The sequence below is a fragment of the Felis catus genome, chromosome A2 (genome assembly GCF_018350175.1).
Source record: "Felis catus isolate Fca126 chromosome A2, F.catus_Fca126_mat1.0, whole genome shotgun sequence".
Taxonomy (NCBI): Eukaryota; Metazoa; Chordata; class Mammalia; order Carnivora; family Felidae; genus Felis; species Felis catus.
Window position 1 is genome coordinate 53,762,113 of NC_058369.1, and position 23,467 is coordinate 53,785,579.

Genomic DNA, 23,467 nt, shown 5'->3' on the forward strand with positions numbered 1-23,467 from the left:
GACCTTTGACTGTTGGGGTATTGGCATTTTTTCTTATCAATATTTGTGCATCATTGTGATGAAGAAATTAACGTCTTTCTTTATTATTGTTATTAAATTTATTTTTGAGAGACAGAGAAACAGAGTGCGAGCAGGGCAGGGGCAGAGAGAGAGGCAGACACAGAATCTGAAGCAGGCTCCAGGCTCTGAGTTTCAGCACAGAGCCCGGTGCAGGGCTCCAACTCACCATGACCTGAGCTGATGTCGGATGCTTAACTGACTGAGCCACCCAGGTGCTCCAGTGAAGAAATGAACTTCTTAAATATTGATGGCAAATGTTTGTTCCTAGACTTTGTTCACCTTTTTTATTTTGAAGCTGTTTCACTTATTTGTAATGATTTTGTCTTCATAATTGTTATTACTGTTGTGGTAGTTTGAGAGGTTTTTAAGCTACAGATGTCTATCATTTTTACTTTGATGCTTTTCTTTATGATTTATTCTATACAACGTCTAAGCTGTATCTCTGCAAGTGTAGATAATTCTGAGGAGCCAAATGCCTCAGGTTGAATTGGGTCTGCCCAATACGTGGAGGTCCTCATCCCCAGCACCTGCTAATGTGGCCTTCTTTGGAAGTAGAATCTTTGCAGATGTGACCAAGCAGAAATGAAGTCGTACTGGAGTGGGGTGGGCACTAGCCAAATATGACTCTTGTCCTTATTATAAGAGTAGAAGACAGATACACAGATATACTCCATCCCCCCAGTTACAGAGATTGGAGTGGTGTGGCTGCAAGCCAAGGAGCGCCAGGTCTTGCCGGCTCTGCCAGGAGCTAAGGGGAAGGCAAGGAAGGATCCCATCCAGAGTCTCAGAGAGAGCACAGGCCCGCCGACACCTTGATTTCATTCATATTTCTGGCCTCCAGAACCTTGAGAGAATAAATGTCTGATTGTTTAAGCCACCCAGTTTGTAGGACTTTGTTATGGCAACCCTAGAAACTAATATAGACACCAAGCTAAGGCCAAATTTTCCTATCAAAATTGGAACCAAGGAGAACTGGACAGAAATGATCTCATGCTGAACACGGAAATGCCAGGCGTGGAGAAGAATGGGGCCAAAAATACTGTTTTCCTAGCATCTAGGAAAATACCAAAACACCAAAATGAAACGCAAATGACTAAAAGACTTAAGTATAAATGAAACCATAGATGTTCCAGAGGAAAACGTCTAAATGTTAAAAAAAAAAAAAAAATTCTTTTCAGCATAGGAGGGGCATTTCTTTTTTTTTTTTTTAATTTTTTTTAACGTTTATTTATTTTGGGGACAGAGAGAGACAGAGCATGAACGGGGGAGGGGCAGAGAGAGAGGGAGACACAGAATCGGAAACAGGCTCCAGGCTCTGAGCCATCAGCCCAGAGCCCGATGCGGGGCTCGAACTCATGGACCGCGAGATCGTGACCTGGCTGAAGTCGGATGCCCAACCGACTGAGCCACCCAGGCGCCAGGAGGGGCATTTCTAAGCGTGATACAGATGCCAGAAGCTGTAAAGGAGAAGGTTAATAAATTCAACCACATAAAAGTCAACTTTCTGCCTGGTAATAAATACCTTAAGCAAAATCAAAGGTCACATGGCACACTAGGGGAAAAATACTTGCAATTCAATTCACAAAGAGTTAGTTTTTCTCATATAAAAAGAGCTCCAAAAATCAATAAGAAAAGACTAAGTACCCAACAGAAAAATGGTCAGAGGATATGTACAGACGGTTCACAGAAAGGCACATGCAAATAAATCCAACATATAGAAAGATAGACACCATCATAATAAGAGAAATGGCTTTGAGAGACCACTTCTCACCTCTCAGATTGGGCAAAGTCAAAATTCATTTGGTAACTACCTCCCAATTATTTTTGGTATGTTTTCAACTGGAAAGGCAGAAGGTTAAGACCACAATTACTGGGTGACTTCTTAAGATTTTTTGCAATGCTTTACTCTGGGACCCATAATTGTTGTTGTCATTACATTATTTTCACCTATTGGCATTATCTGAGTGTCAAGACATCTACTGTATTAGAAAAAGCCAGTATAGCATAATGGTTAACTGTGGTGCAACGGTTAATTGCCCAGGTATGATTCTTGGTTCTGCCGCTTGCTAGCCGTGTGTCCTTGGATAAGTCATTTGACTGTTGAACCTCAGTTTCCTCATCTGTAAAATGTAAATGATGTAGTGCCTACTTCCTAGGTTATTAAGAAGAATTAATGAGTTGATACATGTAAAGCATTTAGAACAGTGCCTGGCACATAAGTACCATATCAATGCTAGAAATTAATACTACCACAAAGTGACTCTAAAGTCTGGAAATGTACAGAATTTTGTTATGTATTACCAATAAACCATCTATTCTGAAAATTCCTGTGTTTCCAGACTTGATGGCCACTCTATATGTACTAGATGCTTTAAAATACATTCTCTTCTTTAATCCTTACAACCGTCTTGTAAGGTTTGCTTTATTACCTCCATTTCACTAATAAAAAGCAAGGGATCAGAGAGGTGAAGTTATGTCCCCAAAGTCACACAGCTAGTCAGTGCCAGAACCAACGTTCAAACTTCAATCTGCTCAGGTTCTTTCCACTCCATCTCAGGCCATCCTCTCCAGAGCGTCTTTCTCCGTCGCCCAAGGCACCCTTTTGGTCTACAGAGGATGGAAAATTTTCAGCCCGGTTCCACATGGCGAGCCCCAACCAACCGGAGCGCCTGCTTGGCTCCAAGGCCGCTGCGTGTCCCGAAGATTTATAGAGAAGGTGGAGAGCATTCCCATACCCCAGCCCCACCCTGACCCAGCATTCTAGAAGTGGAGAGAGAAGCTGGCTGGTGGCCCTGCCTCCTGAGAACTCGGGGGCGTGGGGAGGACTCTGCCCAATCCCCCCCACTCCCCCTCTCCTGCGTCTGGGGAGACGCCAGGGTTCGCTGTCACGTTCGGCGTAAACAATGGCCCGCAATCCAGTTCCCTCCAACTCTGCCCTTCGGGTACAGGCCCCAGAGTCTCTTAGGTGCATCCATCCAGGCTGGTTCTACCGGACAATCAACGCGTGCAGAGTGTGTGCACTGACCTGTTTCTAAATAGATCTCATTTGGGCTGTGACTTTGAAAGTGAGCCAAAGGCCCCAACCTAAAATAGACAGCCTACTGCCCTGTTATTTTCATGGCTTAAAAAAAAAAAAAAAAAAAAAAATCTCTCCAAAGCAAAGCAAGTATTTTTATCACAGGCCTTGCTTGGAATAGCAACACCTATTTACTTGGAGGGAGGAGGCTGCTGGGGAGTTTCAGCGCTGGATGATTATTCCAGACTCGGGAGAATGAGTACACTCAGTAGTGAGTATCCTCCCCATCAGAGGGCCGGCTCTTTTTGGCTTTTACCCTCCGACCATCTCCAGCCCTCACCCCCACTCCCCTACATAATCTGTATCTTGCACACCCTCCCCTCCCACCCCATGCACCTCACTTTCTAAACTGCTCCTGGACCTCCGGATCCTGACCACAGGCTTTCTGCTGGATGCCTCACCTCAGCCCTCAGACTGTGTGCAGCCTTCACTCTTTGCTTCTCTCCGTGTCCAGAATCCGGATCTTGCTTCGGCTGGAGGCTTACTGACCTAAGGAGCATACATAAGCCATGAATAACCATAATCGAAGCTTTTTTTTTTTTTTTTAAGCATTCTCTGGATGCCAAGAGCCATGCTAAGTATTTCTCATGCACCATCATTGGATGTTAAGGTCTGTTCTGTGAGCTCAGACTATCATCAGCCCCATTTTGCCGAAGGAAATCCGAAACTTAGATGAACGGCCCAGGGGTCACACAGGCAGAGGATGAGCTGGGACAGCTGAACCGAGGCTGACTGGGTCCTAAGTGTGAGTTCCGGATCATTCTTTCACCTTTGTATGTTTTTGGTTTGTGGGGCTACTATCCCATTTTTTAAAAATAACTTATCTTTGTGTCCCTCTGCAGAGATGACCTCAAAATGCTACGTCTGGGGAGGGATGGGGAGTGAAAATGTGAGGCTTTTTCTTCACTTGTTTCTTTAAAGCCTCCTGTATATTTTTTATGAGCATATATATTTTTTTATTAGCAGAAAAAGAAATGCTAGTTTGAGAAAAAGTAGGAGCAAGCATTGAACCATCCTGGCGGAGACAGTGCAAGGCAGTGGTTAACACACACACTTGGGAGCCCGGCCTTCTGAATGTAAATCCTAGCACCGGCCACTTCTAGCTGTGTGACCTCGGGTAGCTCATTTAGCATCTCTGCGCCTCTGTTTCCTTACTCCGGGAATGGAGGCTAATAATAGCATCTACCTCAGAACAGGGGCATGAGGATTAATGTGTAAAAAGTGCTCTTGGCAATATCTGGCTCACAGTAAGGACTGCCTGAGGGCCTGCCACCCCCTGATACCTCAGCCTGTAGAGGAAAGTCAAGGGCATGCAAAGACAAAGGCCCACAGGGGCCCAGTGGGTGTGGGGAGGCAGTAGAGAAGGCAGAGTGTCAGTGCTCCGAAGGATAAGGGCTGTAACAAAGTGGAGAGCATAAAATTGTGGCTGGAAGGGGCAGCAGTGTTTTTAGGTCCAACACATTTTCCACAGGAGATGTAACTCTACAATGTTATTTGAAGTCCCTGAAGGTTTAATGTTGGCTCAAATTGAACAACATAAGATGCAGAGCCCCAGGTACCCAGGTGGCTCAGCTGGTTAAGCAGTTAAGCATCCGACTCTTGGTTTCAGCTCAGGTCATGCACAATCTTATTATCCATGAGATCGAGCCCCATGTCGGGCTCTGCACTGACAGTGCGTAGCCTGCTTGGGATCCTCTCTCTCTCTTGAAATAAATAAATAAACATTAAAAAAAAAAAAGATGCAGAGCCTTTTGGCCCCAGGCTGCCAGCCTGAAGCCTCACTCCCAGGGGCCTCCTGCTCCAGTGGCCCAACTAGCTCCCCAGAGGAACCTTGACACCCAGCATCAGAGTGTTGAGAGGTGGGCAGGAGTCACAGATGCATGTTTTTGCAGGGAGGGGGCACTAGCAACCAGGTAGGGATCATTCTCTCCATTTTACAGATGAGGTAACTGAGGCCCAGTGAGGGGTGGTGATTTGCTCAGGTTCATACACCATAGCGACCGATGCAACCAGATTCAAACTCAGAAATTTCTGATTCCAAAACCAGTGCTTCTAGGGCCATCTAGGAGTCTAGTACTTCCTCTCAGTTCCTCCAACCTCAGCGTTCTGAGACAGCTAATTTAAAAAAATGTCTTCCTGGGTGCCTGGGTGGCTCAGTCGGTTAAGCATCCGACTTCAGCTCAGGTCATGATCTCGAGGTCCATGAGTTCGAGCCCCTCGTCGGGCTCTGGGCTGATGGCTCAGAGCCTGGAGCCTGCTTCCGATTCTGTGTCTCCCTCTCTATCTGCCCCTCCCCCATTCATGCTCTGTCTCTGTCTCAAAAATAAATAAACATTAAAAAAAAATTAAAAAAAACTGTCTTCCATGGTCTTTCTCTTTCTTTTTTTTTTAACGTTTATTTATTTTTGACAGAGAAAGAAACAGAGTGCAAGAGGGGGAGGGGCAGAGAGAGAGGGAGACATAGAATTCAAAGCGGGCTCCAGGCTCTGAGCTGTCAGCACAGTGCCCGAAGCGGGGCTCGAACCCACGAACCACGAGATCATGACCTGAGCTGAGGTCGGAGGCTTAACTGACTGAGCCACCCAGGCACCCCTCTCTCTCTCTTTGAAATAAAAACTGTTGACTACCAACATCATATCTAAAAGAAAAGAGGGTTTTCTTTGTGTGGCACACAAATAGTTAAATTAAAGGTGCAGCTGGCCACACAACTCTGGCACTAATTTGTAGTCACTTGCCTCTACTCAGCATCTGTAAACATTTCAGCAATAGTTTTTTAGTGGGCAATTCAATGCCTACTCTACATTGGGCAATACAATGCTCACTGCTACATAAAGAACTGTGGTGTTAAGAAACTGATCAGAGGGGCACCTGGCTGGCTCAGTCGGTTAAGCATCTGGCTCTCCATTTCAGCTCAGGTTATGATCTCATGGGTTCCTGAGTTCAAGTCCTGCATTGGGCTCCATGCTGACAGTGTAGTGCCTGCTTGGGATTCTCTCTCTCTTCCTACTCTCTCTGCCTGTCTCTCTCAAAATAAATAAACAGACTTAAAAAAAAATACACTTTAAGAAACTGATCAGAGCTCTTCAATAAGGAGAGGCTAAAATTGTGTGGAGATGGGGATGGAAAGGAACAAATATTCAGTCAGCTCTTAACATATGCAAGGCACGTGGGATCCTCATAACAACTCACTTTCTTTTTTTTGTTTTTGTTTTTAAAACAAAAATTTTTAATGTTTATTTATTTTTGATAGAGAAAGAGTGCAAGCAGGGGAGGGGCAGAGAGACAGACACAGAATCTGAAGCAGGCTCCAGGCTCTGAGCCATCAGCACAGAGCCCCACTCGGGGCTGGAACTCACAAGACCATGACCTGAGCCGAAGTCGGACGCTCAACTGACTGGGCCACCCAGGTGCCCCAACAACCCACTTTCTAAATACTGTGGAACTTCTGGGTGTTTCCTGAAGTGTCGATATTTTTATCCCCATTTTATAGCTGATAAATTGCAAGAAGAAGGAAGAAAATGAAAGAAGAGATTTCTCCAAAGTCATGTGGATTGTAAGAGAGAGAAGTTGCATCTTACATCCAAGGTTTGTACTCCCAAAATTGTCCCTGGAACCCTCGTTACTCCAAGTGTGGTCCCTGAACTACCAGCATTGGAGTCACCTGGGAGCCTGTTAGAAGAGCATACTCACAAGCTGGCTGCAGACTTGCTGGGTCACGAGCTACGTTTTATAGGACTCTCTGATGATTCTCGTGCACGCTAAAGTTTGGAAAGTCCTGCCATAATGAGTCCCTTCCCTCCTGACCTTTGTCTCCTCCCCACTGCTTGTGGTGGGGCTGCAGAACTGGTAGCTTCCCTGTGCGTTTCCAACTCTGTGCTGTGATGCCCCAAATGAGCTGGGGTGTAGTAAGCAGTCTTCTGGTCTTTACGCTCTAAATTCAAGAGTTTTGGCTTTAAACCTGAAACTTAAAAGGATCCTAAATACCAGACCACACATCCACATTTGTCTATCTTCTTCCTGATAGGTGGCAAAATACACCAGTTTGCCCAGAATCGAGAGGTTTCTAAGGACACAGAAATTGTAGTGCTAAGCTTGGGCAGTCCTGGGCAAACCAGATGGTTGGCCATTATAACCTCCTTATAGCCTCTCAATCACATTTAATTCACTACTTAGCACAGTAAGTCTCAGCCCTGGCCACACCTTAGAATCACCTGGGAGCTTCAGTGAAAAACAGGTGCCCTCTCACTAACTCAGGTGAATTAAATCAGAACTTCTGGAGCTAGAATATGGGAACTGGAATGTTTTTTGTTTTTTTTAATTCTCTTTGTGATTTTAATGCAAGCAGAGTAGAGAGCCCGTGCTCCTGCCGCAAGTTATTTTTTGCTCCGAGTAGCACATTTTTCAGACGCATGAAGAATTGACTGAAGGAAGGCAATAGAACTTACTGGAAACTAGAGCTTACTGGATCCATGCTTCTCTTGCTGGTCAGCACCCAAGTGCTAGGAGCTATGCTATCTGTAAAGTAGAAATTATTGGTGCCCATTATGCAGATAAGAACATCGAGGCTCAGAGAAGTTAAGTAACTTGCCCAAGTTCACATAACTAAGGAATACTGAACTGTGATTTCAGGTCTGTTTTCCTTTATAACCCCAGGAGGTTGCTCTACACACTATCTCTGAGATAAATCTAGATTTTAACTTTGCTACTGGTCATGAGAAGACTGGGTGCTTCCCAGCTGTGAATCATCTTCTGCAGAGTGGACGATGGAGGCTCAGATGTATGAGTGGACTGTCTTCATGCTGGAAATTTCTCCATCAGGGATCCTTTCCCCTGAATCTATAAGACCCAAGTGGATCTAGTAATTTCTCTCCTAGGAGCATACACAAGAGAATTGGAAACAAATGTCCCCACGGAGACTTGCACACAGAGTTACATTGCGGCATTGTTTGTAATAGCCATAATGTGGAAACAACTCATATGTCCATAACTGATAACTGGATAAACAGAACGTGATATTGCCATATAATAGAATATGATTTGGCAATGAAAAGGGATGAAGTACTGACATGTCACAACATGGACGAACCTTGAAAACATTATGCGAAGGGAGAGAAGCCAGACTGTATGGTTCTCTTAACTTGAAATATCCTGAACAGGCAAATCCATAGAGACAAGAAGGAGATTGGTGTTTGCCAGTGCAGGGGGTGGGCTGGGTGCTGGAGGCAGAAGGGAGGAATGGGGAGTAATTGCTAATGAATATGGGGCTTCTTTTGGGGTGACCAGATGTTGTAGAATTAGCGGGGATGGTCATACCACTCTGGGAGTATACTAAAACTACTGAACTGTATTCCTTAAAAGGGTGAATTTTAGGGTAGATGAATTATATCTCAATCTGCTAACTGGAGTGCTCATACATGTTTAGTGGCAGTATAAAAAGGAGCAACCACTTTAGAAAACCGGCATTTTCTGTAAGGTTAAGCTTATACCCACCCTATGAAACAGCTGTTCTATTCCTATCTGTATTCCGCAAAGGAGTGCTTAAGTCCTTGCAAAAATATGTACATGGATGTTCATAACAGCTTTATTCGTAATATTTCCACACTGGAGACAACCCAAATATCCATCCACAGGATACCTGCTGTCCATATGATGGAACAGCACACAGCAGTGAAGGGACCTAGGGTTACCTGCCTACCAAGAACAAATCTCGCTGATACTATGTTGAGTAAAAGAAGCCAGACAAAAGAGCCCATACTCTATGATTGATTCCATTTCTCTGAGGTTCAAAAACATGCATAACTAATTGATGATCATAGAAGCCAGCAGAGTATAGACTGGGAAGAGGCATGAGGGAGCTTGTTAAGGTGCCAGAGGTGTTATATACATACCTTGATCTTGATAGTTGTTGCATGGGCATGTACCTATGTAGAGATCACTGAGCTGTATGCAGGTTAGTGCTCTTTGTGTACTTCACCACGTGTACATTGCACCTAAAAAATCCAGAAGCTCCTCAACCAACAGTGACCGAGTCCTGAGGCTCCCTGACTGACCCTGAACATGTAGGCAGTGACCTGAAGGGGATAGAGACTGTGAAGTTAGATGGAGCTGGATTCCAGTTCATCCCTGCTCCTTACCTAGCCCTATGATCTTGGGCAAGTCACAGAACATTTCTGATTTACAAAATGAGGAAGCACGCCTGCCTAACAGGGATTGCCTTGAGGCTTAAAGGCAAAAAATATATGTCAAGTCCCCAGCAGGTTCAGCACAAGACAGAACAATCCCAAGGGGCCAGTTAATGGTGGCTCAGACAAGACATCTGCTCTGTCAGAAGGATACTGAGTCAGAGCCTTCCTGAGGAGAACAGGGACAGGTGAGGAATACACATAGCGAGGAGCAGAGAACTTATGAAACTTGTCTCAGGTCTTCCTGCCCTGTTGAAGATACCACCAGGACAGACCACATGGAGAAGGCAAGTAGAAAGAGAGAGACATGAAAAGAGAGAGGCTCAGTGTCCCAGTACCCAGCGGAGCCCAGCCTTCAAGCTGTCCCCATAAGGCGCAGCCATGAGGGTGAGCCATCTTGGAAATTCCAGCCCAGCTGAGATCCTGTATGACCATGGCCCTGGCCAACGTCATGTGGAGCCGAGCCCAGTCAACCCATGGAATCATGAAGGATCATAGATGGTTTTTGTTTTAAGCTTTAGCCAAAACGAGAAGTGGTGGGTTCCAATAAACACCACCAAAAGCATGGGACGTTGGCTTCAGGACAGGGCAGTGGGCAGAGGCTCAAAGGGTCTTGATGAGGTTGTTATTGGAATCTGGAAGGACTGTGAGCAGATTATTATAAAAGGCTGAGGAAAGGAAACATAAGTACTGACAGAACAATGTAGTTAAGCTGTTCCTTGTAATGTGGAAAATAGAAAATTTAGTTCATGAACTTGTTGATTTGGCTAAGAAGGTTCCAAGGCAAAATGTTGAAAGAGCCAATGGTTCATTTTAGCTGAGGTGTGGAGAGAGAGAGATGAACTAAAGAAAGAACTATTTGGTATTCAAGTGACTCTAAAGGAAAAGTTTCTAACCTCCAGCTTGCTGGGCTGGAAAATAAAACTGTTTCTCATTCCCACCCCATGTAGCCCAATAAAGATTCTCAAGGAGGGGCACCTGGCTGGTTCAGTTGGTAGAGCATGCGACTCTTGATATCGGGGTTGTGAGTTTGAGCCCCGCATTGGGTGTAGAGATTACTAAAAAATAAATAAATAAGCTTTAAAAAAAAGATTCTCAAAGAAAATAAAAACCAAAAGGGAGGGAAGGAATCTGGGGGCAAGAATCAAATGTAGGGTGTTGACGGTAAATGTGGCCTCAGGGTCAAGGTTAGAACAAGGATGCAGCTATAAAACCCTATGTTGAGGCTTCAGATGGATTTAAGGGTATATCAGGTAGATCCTCTCAGCTAGATGAAAGGCTTCTGACAATCTCTGAAGGAGTTGTCCCCTAGCAGCTTGCATATGGCCCAAAGTAGAAAAGCACTATTTCAAGAAGAAATAGAAGTCTGGCTTTTGTCTAATGGAGTAGATAATTTGATACACAGGAAACTCACAATTTTTATTTTACTAACTTGGACTGAAAAGAACAGAGACAGTATAAAACAGAAAAGTAGCCTTTGTGACCCCAGCTTCCTAAGAGCAGAAAACAGGCAAAGGTGGGGTGTTTCTTATGGAAAAGAAGGATGACTCTGATGTGGAGCCAAGAGCCAAACACAGGCATACCTGGGAGATATGGTGGGTTCTGTTCCAGACCACTGTAGTAGAGTGAATATCTCAATAACACGAGTCGAGTGCATTTTCTGGTTTCCCAGTGCATATAAAAGTTATGTTTATACAATACTGTGGTTTTAAGTGTGCAATAACATGTCTAAAAAATGTATATTAATTAAAAAATGCTTTGTTGCTTAGAAAAAAAGGGGGGTTGGTGACTGGGTGGCTAAGTCAGTTCAACTTTGGCTCAGGTCGTGTCTCACAGTTCGAGAGTTCAAGCCCTGAATCAGGCTCTGACAGCTCAGAGCCTGAAGCCTGCTTTGGATTCTGTGTCTCTCTCTGTGCCTCTTCTACTCATGATCTCTCTCTCTCTCTCTCTCTCTCTCTCTCTCTCTCTGTCTCAAAAATAAATAAACTTTAAAAAATGCTTTATTTCTAAGAAATGCTAGCCATCATCTGAGCTTTCAGCAAGTCGTAATCTTTTTGCTGGTGGAGGGTTTTGCCTCCATGATGATGGCCACTTACTGATCAGGGTGGTGGTTGCTGAAGGCTGGGTAGCTGTGGCAATTTCTCAAAATAAGACAATAAAATTTGTTACATTGATGGACTCTTCCTTCACGAACCATTTCTCTGTAGCATGCGATGCTGTTTGATAGCTTTCTCCCCACAGCAGAACTTCTTTTAAAGTTGGGGTCAATCCTCTCAAACCCTGCCACTGCTGTATCAACTAAGCTTTATGTAATATTCTAAATACTTGGTTGTCATTTCAACAGTCTTCACAGCATCTCCACCAAGAAACTACTTTCTTTGCTCATCCATAAGAAGCAACTCCTCATCTGTTCAAGTGTGATCATGAGATTCCAGCAATTCCATCATATCTTCAGGATCCACTTCTAATTCTGGTTCTCCTGCTGTTTCCACCACAGCTGCAGTGACTTCTTCCAGTCAAGTCTGGAACCTTCAATTTGTAAAAAAGGCAATATCTTCTAAGTGCAATAAAATAAGATGTGCCTATAGAACCAATCCCAGCAAGCTGACCTCAGTTTTAGTCAACATACATTTCCTACCCCTGGAGCAAAGGGAACTGTACTTGGAGGAATTTCATGATTGCGATGGACCCATGGGTCCTCTGTGTTTCCCCTTTTTGAATGGGAGTGTATATTGTGATGCTCAGCTCCTGTCTCATTATAAGTTGAGTATGTGAGGGCAGATAATTTCTCCCTTCAGTCCACAGGACTTCAGATCAAGAGAAACCATGCCCAAGTGCCTCCTCAATAACTGGGTGAGATTTAGTTGTTGAAAAACTAGACTTCAGGCCTGAGCCTGACGCTTTAATGGATAAGAAATTGGGGATTATGGGAAGGGGGGGATTTTATTTTGCATGCTAGAGGGAACTTGGGGACCAGATAGTAGACTAAGGTGGCTAGTTTCCAAGCATGCGCCCTAATGAACCGTGCCTCCTGATGTTCATGGCTTTGTGTAGTCCCTTCCCATGTTGAATCTGGGCTGTAGTCCCTTCCCATGTTGAATCTGTGATCTATTTTAACTAACAGAAGGCAGCAGAAGTGATACCGTGCCAGCTCTGGACCTATGGATTAAGAGGACCTGGCAGTTTCAGCTTTTGCAGTCTGAGGAACCCTGAACCGCTTTATTAGAAGTCTGTCTACCTTGTGCTGGAAAGACCACAGGGAAAGGCCTTAGAGTGAGAGAGAAAGAGAGGCCCTGAAAGGACTTGGAAAGAGAAAATTTCAGCCTGCCCATTACTGCTCAGTCCAGACTTCCAGCCATCCCTACCAGTTGGCCAGACATGAGAGCACCATCTTGGATGTTCCAGCAGAATTGAGTCCTCAAGGGACTGCCACCACTGCTGACATCAGGTGGAGCAGAACTGACCCCAGATGACCCCAGTCAACCCACAGAATCATGAGAGATCATAAAATAGTGGTATTTTTAAGTCACCAAGTTATGAGGTAGCTTGTAAGTAAAATACCATTGGCCCAACCCAATCTGAAACCAAAGAACAAGGAAGCCCATTCATGGTGGCCATATAATCAACTTTCTGAGGCAGAGAGTAGAATGGAGAAGGGTGGAAAGTGGATCTGGAGGAGTAAACTGAAACTAACTAATTTTGGCTTTTTTTTTAATGTTTACTTATTTTTGAGAGCGAGCAAGAGAGAGAGCGTGCATGCTCATGTGCAAGTGAGCGGGGGAGGGGCAGAGAGAGAGAGGGAGACACAAAATCCAAAGTAGGCTCCAGGCTCTGAGCTGTCAGCACAGAGCCCAATGCGGGGCTTGAACTCATGAACAATGAGATCATGACCTAAGCCAAAGTCGGACGCTTGACCAACTGAGCCACTCAGGCCCCCCAAAGATAACCAATTTTGAACATGATGGCTTGAATTGGATGAGAGAGAGGGGGATTCCTGGGTATTTGATGTTTAGAATTAGGAGGATTGCAACACCTTTACCGAAGCAGGAAATGCTGGCCAACAACCAGGTTTGGGAGGGAAAGTCACGATTTTTGTTTTGTGTAGATTGAGGTGGAAAGGCTTTGAGACACTCATGTGGCAGGGTCAACAGAGAGGAATGTGGGAATCCTCGGTGTGTAATTATGGTAACTGCAGCTGAGGGTGTACATGAGCTTACCTGCAGAGGGGGTCAGAGTGAGTGAGAAAAGAGCATGGACTGTGCCCTGAGAACCCCAACATGTAACAGTCATGCCTTTTCCTTCCAAGGAGACAGACAAAGGGCAGCCAGAGAGGTAGAGGAAAATGAGGACCACATAATGTCAAGGAGGCCAAGAAAAGAAAGTGATGGGTGGACGTAGTGGTCTACCAAATGTCACATTGCTCAGATGTCAAGTCAGAAGAGGGCAGAAGGATTCACTGAGATTGGTAGCCTTCTTCCCTTATTAGACAGCATTAAATGAATGGGTCTGTGGGACTGGATTTGGCAAGGGAGCTGTTGCCAAAGCAAGGGAGCTGTTCCCAAAGAGTGAACCCAAGTAGCCGGTAAACCCATGAGGTGCCCAACCTCATTAGTCATCAGGGAAATGTAAATGCATACCACAATGAGATTCCATTTCACACCCACCAGATTGGCTAAAAATAAAAAGCTTAACAATACCAGGATTTGGCGAGGATGTTGAGCAAATAGAACTCTCATGCACAGTTGGTAGGAACGTAAGCTGGCACAACCATCTTGGGAATGGTTGGACATTAACTAGTGTGGTTGAGGATGTGCACAGTGTGCTGGGCCAGGTTCCCTGGGAAACAAGCTCTGAGAGGAGGCTTGTCTGCAAGAGATTTATTGGAGTACTCTCGGGATCAACACTCGTGAAGGGGTGAGGGCAGCAGAATTTCACACGGAGAGAAGATGAACTGCAAGGGAGTTGTAATAGAGACCTTAGTCACTGGGAGCTCTAAAAATGGATGGCTCATCACAGCTGTCCTGAATTGATGGAAGGGACCCCTACATTGGCCAATCACTGGCTAGGGCTATCTCCAAGGAGGAGTCATAACATTGGACAAGGCAGTCCTGTCCATTAAAGGGCAAGACTCCTGGCAGATGGAGAGTGTGTGCCTGGTCCTGATAGAGGTGATGTGGGCACACACTACACCATTCGCTACACTTCTGTACCATTTAGATGCCCTGCTTTGTAAAATATGCTAACGCCATTGAAGAATGACTGCTCTAGGATTCTGATTCTTCTCTTTTTCTGGGGAAATTTTAGTAGGTTGGTGGAATGAGCTACAGCTCCCACGCTGCAGCTAGTCTACTTGTTGTCTCCTTCCTTTAACTACCCATTCTAGACTCTCTAGCCCTGAGCTCATGCCTGTGCCAGTCTAAGTGGCTTACCTAGCGAGATGGCCCAGACCTCCATCTCTAAGAGGTCCAAGACCCTGATCACCGTGCTCGTCTTCCTCATGGTTGCTGCATCTATTTGCCATCAAGAAACGCACAAGTGGGTCACCTCCAGAGTCAAATGTATTTCTCTCTGTCCTTTCTGTAACAACAGCTCTGCTTCCTTCTGATGTTGCAGTCAATTCACTTGCCAGGAGGGTGACTCCTCTTCTTCTTCTTTTTTTTAAGTTTATTTATTTATTTTGAGAGAGAGGGAGAGAGAGAGAGAGAGAGAGAGAGAGAGAGAGAGAGAGAGAGAGAGAGCACGAGCAGGGGAAGGGCAGAGAGAGAAGGAGAGAGAGAAAATTCCAAGCTCAGGGCTCAAACTCACAAACCACGAGATCATGACCTGAGCAGAGACCAGGAGTCAGACACTCAACTGACTGAGCCACCCAGGTGCCCCGGGTGACTCCTCTTCTTGCCTGCTGGCCTCTTGGCACCAATAGCCTGAAATGATCAGGTAGCAGCTATAGCTTAAAGTGCAATGGGGCTCTCATATCTCCTGATGGAAGCACCCCTATGCCTGCACCTCCCACCCCCTACCAGGAACCAGGACCTGTGGACCTGCAGAGCCCAGAGCTGTGAGGATGGGGAGCCCATATTTTCCCAGTGGCTCACTGGGAGCATGGTGAGAGTCGTCATTCTTACTCCCACCCCCTGATTCCCCAATCCATTTATTCTACTTGTAGACCGCACCCATCAATGGCATCAGTATAGTGTGGGAACTGCATCTTTGCAGAGTATCATTTCCAAATTGGTGCCTCAGCCGCATCTCTTTTTTTTCTAACTAAAGTACTTTTTTATTTTTAGATCCACCAAATGTTTTAAATATAACAAAATTTAATATACAAACTGGGATCACAACAGCATCCACAGGACAGCAGGAGTCGGGGAGAAGGGGGAAGAGGGGGGAGGGCAGGTTTTCAGGTTCCTAACTGCCTCTTTCACCCACAGTCCCGCATGTTGCCTGTGAGAACATGGTCTTAGCAGAGGACGAGTCAGGGTAGCCAGAGGCATAGGGGCCTTGAGCCTGCTCTAAGTTCGGTAGGCCCCTCTGACATGACATCCTTGCCATCTGTAGATCCATTGCCAGATCCAGCTGGGAGACAACAGGAAAGTGGTTGTTACTGAGAGGACCCTTATCATTCCTCCGGATTCTGCTCATCACAACTTTGGGGCATAAAATAGAGTTTTCTAGAGATTGTTAGGTTGGCAAGAGCTAAAATGCATGTGGGAAAAGAACAGAAATTGAATCTGAGCCTACCTCCTACCAAGATTCCTTGCCTATGACTCTAGAAAGCTGGAGTCGTGGATCTGCTCAGATGTTTGGGAAAAGGAAGGAATGACAGAGATTTGGGCCCAAAAGGGCTGGAACCTTGCCGGCTCTTGACCAAGAAAGCCTCTAAGCAGACAAGGGAGGTCTGTGGGAAGCAGCTTACGGCCTCTGGTACTCAAGACACCAGGATGGTACCATGGCTTTTAGGCAGACTTTATTGAATATATGGAGGAGAGAAACAGAAGTCAGAAAAAATTAAGAACTAAAGTACCTGCTTCTTAGAGGTCTGTGAAGTAGAGATACTCCTAGGCTGGGACTGGGAGAGACCCCAAACCTGTTCTTCCCTTGAGCCCAAGTTTGACCGGCTTAGATGTAGGCTTCAGCCCCAAAGTCCTCCAAAGGCCAGCAGCTTCTGGGCAATGTGGAATGTCATAAGTTCAGTGGATACCATGGTCATATGTCAGTACGACACCTTTTCTTTTAAAAAAAACTTTTTTAAATGTTTATTTTTGAGAGAGAGAGACAGTGCACGTGTGAGCAGGGGAAAGGGACAGAGAGAGAGGGAGACTCAGAATCCGAAGCAGACTCCTAGCTCCAGGCTGTCAGAACAGACCCTGACATGGGGCTCGAACCCACGAACCGTGATATCGTGACCTGAGCCAAAGTCAGACGTTTAACCAACTGAGCCACTCAGGCACCCCCTACACCTCCTTTTCTATAAAGTGAGTCCTTTGGACTAATGTGATATTTTCTTTCTTTTTTTTTTTTTAATACAATTTGGGGCGCCTGGGTGGCTCAGTTAAGCGTCCAACTTCAGCTCAGGTCACGATCTCGCGGTCCATGAGTTCCAGCCCCACGTCGGGCTCTGGGCTGATGGCTCAGAGCCTGGAGCCTGCTTCGGATTCTGTGTCTCCCTCTCTCTCTGTCCCTCCCCCATTCATACTCTGTCTCTATCTGTCTCAAAAATAAATGAACGTTAAAAAAAATTTAAATACAATTTATTGTCAAATTGGTTTCCATACAACACCCAGTGCTCATCCCAACAAGTTAATGTGATACTTTCTGAGACCAAACATTAGTAGATCAAACACTCTGCAAGTCTTTAGATTGGCTGAGACCCAGTAGCCAGGAAAGGTAAACTCACATCAGGAATATGTGTCCCAGTCGAGATGAATTACTTCTTCTTCTATGTAGAAGAGGTCCAATTTAGTTAACTTGCCACCAAATGGCTGGTGGGGCTCTCTGAAGGCTGGTGTCACACTGACGTCTCCATGTTGACCTTTGTTGCTGGAGAATTGGACACTCAGCAGTGGCAGTAGCTACATCACTCTTAGTGAATGCAGGACCTCTATTCCTGCCACATGGCTTCTTCATTGTGAGCCTATTATGCCACAGCTGGTGGCACAGACTGACTGATGACCTGGCTGAGTCATGCTGCCCGCTTGGTTGTTTAGTACCTCTTCCACGATGGATACTTTCTGGTGTCAACATATGACGCAAGATCTTCACACTTTGTCCCCCTTTCCATGGGCCCACACACAATCCTCTTTCCCAGACTGCCTTGTCCCCAGTCTTTCAATATTTATCCTTCCTGTTTTTGCCACTGCCCATCGTCTTTATTTATTCTTACCTCAGGCTACTTCTCTTGTCCACAGAATGGATGCCCGAGTGCACTGCCCCAAGCCCTACCCATTGGGAGGATTCACCTCATTCTTGTCTTAAAGGTCACCTCTGGGTGAGGCCGTAATGTCCCTGTCCTTCATTTTCAGCTTATCCCCACCTACCAAACAGACCTGTCTGTGAATCGTGCGTGGCCTTCTCCCTCCTTGTCAGCTGGCCAGAAGGGAGCCTCATGCAGCAGTGGGTGTGAGATGGAGGAGAGGTGTTGGTGGAACATTGGTGGATGACATGGGTTCTAGGCCACCTGCCTGTGCAGCTTATTTGTGACCTCTGGCCTTGCTTGTGCCTGATCCCAAATGCACCATCTTATTTTGGATTGCTGTCGAGTCCACCTGACATTATGACCTGGGGGGGTCAGACAGATCCCAGCTTGTAATGGGCCATTCTGGCTACAGGATCACTTCATGTTCCACAGTCAGGTCTCTACCAGTGCCCACCCCAAAAGGAGATTCTCAAAAGACGATAATTCTCTGTTGCTGATTGAATGGCTCTGCTCCAGAACACTAGGGGTCCTGATCATGTTTATTTCACTGGGCTTGCCATAAACATGTGGTAGCTTTTGCCGCCACAGATACATATAATACCATAGGGTCTTCTGGGCCATATGACCTGGAAGGCAGAGAAGCCGGCAGTCCGGCCTGGATCTACTACAGAGCCCTTTTCCACAAGGATCTGCTCAGGAAATGACAGCCTTCCATGTCATTCAGAAAATAGGCTGCATTAGGGTAAAATATGCTGACTCCTGCCTGCAGAAATTTACCAGGTATTGCGCTTCCTTCTGAATGGTGAGAGGTACAAGATGCGATCACACGTTCCTTACTTTGCAGGGACTATCTCAGCAGGCCCCAGACCGCTCCTTCAAAACCACACCAATGTGGTGAGCCCCTGAAACTTAATAGGCTGAATAGCCTGTCTTCTAGAGTCCTTGCATCCTTGTAGGGTTTATCTCTTACTCTATAGAGCCACGTCCTCTTTATCCAGTCCTACAAACCCTACTTCCCTAACAGAACAGACCAATGTGATGTTTTACCGAGGTCCGGATGGTCCAGTTCCTTCAGCCTTTATTATGACAGAGAGCAGGAGAGAGAACACAGCCTGGAGGTAGATGGTGAACATGTATCATTGTCTGCCCCATGTAACAGTGAACTGTTTTGGGATCTGTTTTCCTATTGGGGATGAAAAAGAATATATAAGCCAGATCAGTGGTTGGATACCATGAACTTAAAGCTATGTTAATCTGTCTAGTAAAGCTGCCTCATCCAACACAGTGACTGCAGTTTGAATTACTGTTAGGTTTTTGCATGGGGCAGATTAGTGGATTAAAAAGGGGGCTAGATGGTGCCCGCTCCTCCTGAATCATTTAGATCTTATATAGAGACTTATGAAGAAAGTATTCGCAGCCTTACTTTGCAAATGAGGAAACTGAAGCTTTGAGGGTTATAATAATTATTGTGAAACCTTCCGCTTTGTCAAATGTTTGACTCACAAGCTTTTGCATTTAACCCTATGAGATATCCAGCCCACAGCTGTCATTAGTGAATTTAGGAAAGTGAAAAACAAGATCTGACTGAATTGCTACATGTCCATACACACCCATCATGCTTTTTGTTGGAAGTTCCCCTAAGAAGGCTAATTTGGGGATCAAATGGGGCCAATTCTGCCTAATTTCTTAAGAGTGGGAAATCAAACCCAGTTGAGAAAGTTTTGTTAGCTTTTATTCCTGGCCACTTTTTGGATGAGCTTTATTTCCAAATGCTGTATGCCAGGATGTTTCCTCATTTGATTTTTCCAGGATCGTGATGGAAAAAAAAAAAAGAGGCAAAAGAATTGCCAGCCCAAATTAAACACACACGTGTTTTGACTCAACGATTCCATTTCTAGAATTGGAAACTTAATCTGAATAGTTGTAATAATTAAGATAATTAACTATTATGACAATTGTAATTATTCAGATAATCATTAAGGATGCACCAAAGATTTAGCTTATGAGAATGCTCCTGGAAGAACAACCTAAATGTCCATCATATTTTGGTGAGGAATTTATCGGCGTGACACATAGAAAGACTTTGTAAGGCTATACACTAAGGCAGTGGTCCTCTAAGTGTGGCCTGGGGAGCGGCAGCATCAGCATCACCTGGGAACTTACTTAAAGTGTAAACTTTTGGGGGCGCCTGGGTGGCTCAGTTGGTTGAACCTCTGACTTCGGCTCAGGTCATGATCTTGAATTGGTGAGTTAGAGCCCTGCATCAGGCTCTCTGCTGTCAGCATGAAGCCCATTTCAGATTTTTTGTCTCCCCCCACCCCATCTCTCTGCCCCTCCCTCTCTTGCTCTCTCTCTCTCTTTCTCAAAAATAAATAAAACATTTAAAAAATGTAAATTCTTGAGCCCCATCTCACACCTACAGAAATTCTGCAGTGGGGCCCAGCTCTCTGAGTTTTAACAAGTCTTCCTGGTGATTCTGTTTACATGTTCAGGTTTAAGAACCACTGCTCTAGGGGCTCCTAGGTGGCACAGTCAGTTAAGCATCTGACTTTGGCTCAGGCTATGATCTCACGGCTTGTGGGTTTGAGCCCCACATTGGGCTCTGTGCTCAGAGCCTGGAGCCTACTTTGGATTCTGTGTCTCCCTCTCTCTCTGCCCCCCCTCCACTTGCACTCTATCTCTCTCTCAAAAATAAATAAACATTAAAAAATTTTTGTTAAAAAAGAACCATTGCTCTAAGGTGTTATTAGAGATTGTTTCTTTCTGAGTGGAAATATTTCAACGTTCTTATATTTTATGACTTCCCTAAAGTAAACATTACATTGCCAACTGATATAAGATACCCAGTAAAAGAAAAAAAAAAGTGAAAAGAAGAAAAAGGAAACTCTGAGTTTAAGTGAAGGGAAGAAAAAATGTTAAGAAAAAACAAAACAGAAAAAAAGCATTCCCGCCTCTCCTATGTTTTTTCTTCCCCCCACTTTATCTGTACCCCTACACCAATGAGAAGCTATGTATTTATAAACTTGCTTAGTGCCTAGGACATTTTGCAGCTGCCTTTTTTTCTCATTTAATATTACACAGTAGCATTTCTGGTGATGCCATGGGCTCTAGAATCATCATCATCATCATCTCTCTCTCTTTCTCTTTTTTAATGTTTGTTTTTGAGAGAGTGTGTGTGCAAGGGAGGGAAGGGCAGAGAGGGAGAGGGAGACACAAAATCCAAAGCCTGACACAGGGCTCGAACTCAAGAACTGTGAGATCATGACCTGAACCAAAGTCAGAGGCTCAACTGACTGAGTCACCCAGGCACCCAGTCATCATCATCTTTTTTTTTTTTTTTAATGGAGGTATTAATTTTACTTTGTTCTCTTGGTCACCTTTCCCCCTGTGTTGTTTTCAATTTTTGCCATCATAAATAATGCCACCAATATTTGCACATACGCCTCTCCCCAGATTTCAAATTATGCCCTTAGGATAGGTTCTTAGAAGTGAGGTTGACGGATCAAAGGATAGAAACACTTTTAAGACTAACATTGCACAAGACTGCCAGTTTCCAAACAGTGAGAAATGTCATGACTTAAAATAGTTTTGCTAATTAACAGAGAAAATAAATTACTTCTTGTTGTTTAAATTGTCATTTCTTTGATTGTTGGAGACAATGAACAGCTTCTCTTTTCAAAATAAACTAATATTTATTCTTCCGGAGTTTGAGCTGGGGAGGAAAGCTCTGGACCTCTCCCCATTAACGTCTCTGGGCCTCAGTCTCTTCATCTACAAAATGGAGTGATACCAGACTAATTGTGAAATTGAGATGAAGTTGGGAAAGCTCTTTCACACAGTATATTCTGCATCTGTGCATCACCATTACCCAACTTAGCATCAGATTTACCTAGTCATTGTAAAACCTTCTGTTTTGTCAACAATCCAGATAACTTTTCACCACAACCCAAATCTTGAAAGCCGCCTTTTTTTGCAACCTGGTGCCTTAGAAGGCTATGGGCAAAGTCCCCTCTTAATCTCTTCCGGTTTTTTGAGGGAAACACGACGACGGGTTTGTAGCCTTGATGGAGAAGTGCCGTCCATCAAGGCCTGAGGGTGTAATTATCTGACATGGGGGAGAAAACAAAGTTCAGGCACGCAAGGGCGCAGCCTCTCCAGCTCTGCAGACTTGACCTCGCGTTTGGGAGAAGAACCCATCAGGAAAGGTCAGAGACGCTCTTAGACCCAGTAGAGACACTCCACGTACCAGAAACAGACCTGGGGCTGACCTGGCAGGTGCAGGAGCCAGAATACAGGTTAACTACTCTGGGCAAATTTCCTCTTTAATGTTTTTCTCCGTTGCTAGGAAACCTCATTCCGCCGCTGCTCACTGGTTAGAGCTCCCTCTTGTGTCCACATGCTGTAATCGTATCTTCAGTTGAGCAAAGAGTAAAGATTAGTTTTGTTTTGTTTATTTTTTTTTTTTTAATGATATTTGAGAAAGAGAGAGACAGACCATGAGCGGGGAAGGGGCAAAGAGAGCGAGAAACACAGAATCCAAAGCAGGCTCCAGGCTCTGAGCTGTCAGCACAGAGCCCGAAGCCGGGCTTGATCATGACCTGAGTTCAAGTCCAGCACTAACTCACTGAGCCACGCAGATGCCCCTACTTTTTGTTTTTAATATAGGATTTGGTTTAAACCGTTGTTATTGTGGAATATAATACATATAAAGGTATCCAAGATAGACACACCAGTTGGAAAATAGTTACAAAGTAAACTCGCAGGTTAAACGACCACCCAGGCAAAGGAGAACGCTACCAGTACCTCAGACCTCCTGCACCTGCCTCCTTTCCTGCTCAGTCGCTCTTTCTACAGTTTAAACACTCTGCCTATGCTTAGTGATCCGTGTATCGCTTTTCTTCACAGTTTTATTACCTGTATATGTGTCCATAATTAATATGGCTTTGGTTCTTTCTACTTGGAGACTTTATATAAATAAAACTGTACATCTCCCCCCAGTAGTAGGTCATTCCCGCTGCTCCATGGGGCCACAGCTGGTATTGCCAGACACCAATCTGGGGGCTATGGAGTGGTATCTCCTGGTCATTTTGTGTAATTTATTTTAGTTTGTAGTTATTTATATTTAATGTAATTTAGTTTAATTTCTTTAATTTATTTCCCGATAATGAGATAAAGCATATTTTCATGTTTATTGGCCAATGGCATTTCCTCTAATTCAAAGTGCTTATTCAAATTTTTTTTTGGTGCTTTTCTTTTGGGTCGTTTGTGTTTGTAGCAGAATCTCTAGTTCCTGATCTTGGCTAATCTTGGATTTCAGCAGCTATTATGGTGAGTAGATTTTTTTTTTTTTTGCTTTTTTTTTTTTGACATGATTTCAAACATAAAGAGAAGTTGCAAGAATAAAACAAATATCCCTTTCACCAGATTCCCAAATGTTAACATATTACCACATTTATTTTATCCTCCCTAAGTACATTTTTCCTGAATTTAAGAGCAACTTGAAAACATGATCCCTCTTTATCCTAAATCCTTCAGTGTGTGTTTACTAAAAACAAGGGCATTTCCTTACATAGACACAGTAGGGTGATCAAAGCCAAGAAACTAACAGTGATACATTAATAATGTCTTAATAGTGACACATTGGTAATGTTTTATTGATCCCAATCATGTCCTCTATAACTGAAGAAAATTCAAGATCATGTTTATATTCACTTGTGATATCTCTTTAGCCTCCAT

At 44.5% G+C, this 23,467-nt stretch overlaps 2 long non-coding RNA genes across 2 annotated transcripts; one reads left to right on the plus strand and one right to left on the minus strand.

Annotated features, from left to right (window-relative positions):
• Positions 1-3,208: 3,208 nt before the first annotated feature.
• Positions 3,209-11,912, plus strand: LOC109497313. The gene is made up of 4 exons (XR_002153424.2): positions 3,209-3,347; positions 3,686-3,881; positions 6,627-6,721; positions 11,663-11,912. It is a non-coding gene; the product is annotated as an uncharacterized LOC109497313 (long non-coding RNA).
• A 5,137-nt stretch (positions 11,913-17,049) lies between these two features.
• LOC123383772 lies at positions 17,050-22,211 on the minus strand. Its single transcript, XR_006593972.1, has 2 exons — positions 21,978-22,211; positions 17,050-18,914 (listed from the first exon to the last, which is right to left on the minus strand). It is a non-coding gene; the product is annotated as an uncharacterized LOC123383772 (long non-coding RNA).
• Between the last annotated feature and the right edge of the window lie 1,256 nt (positions 22,212-23,467).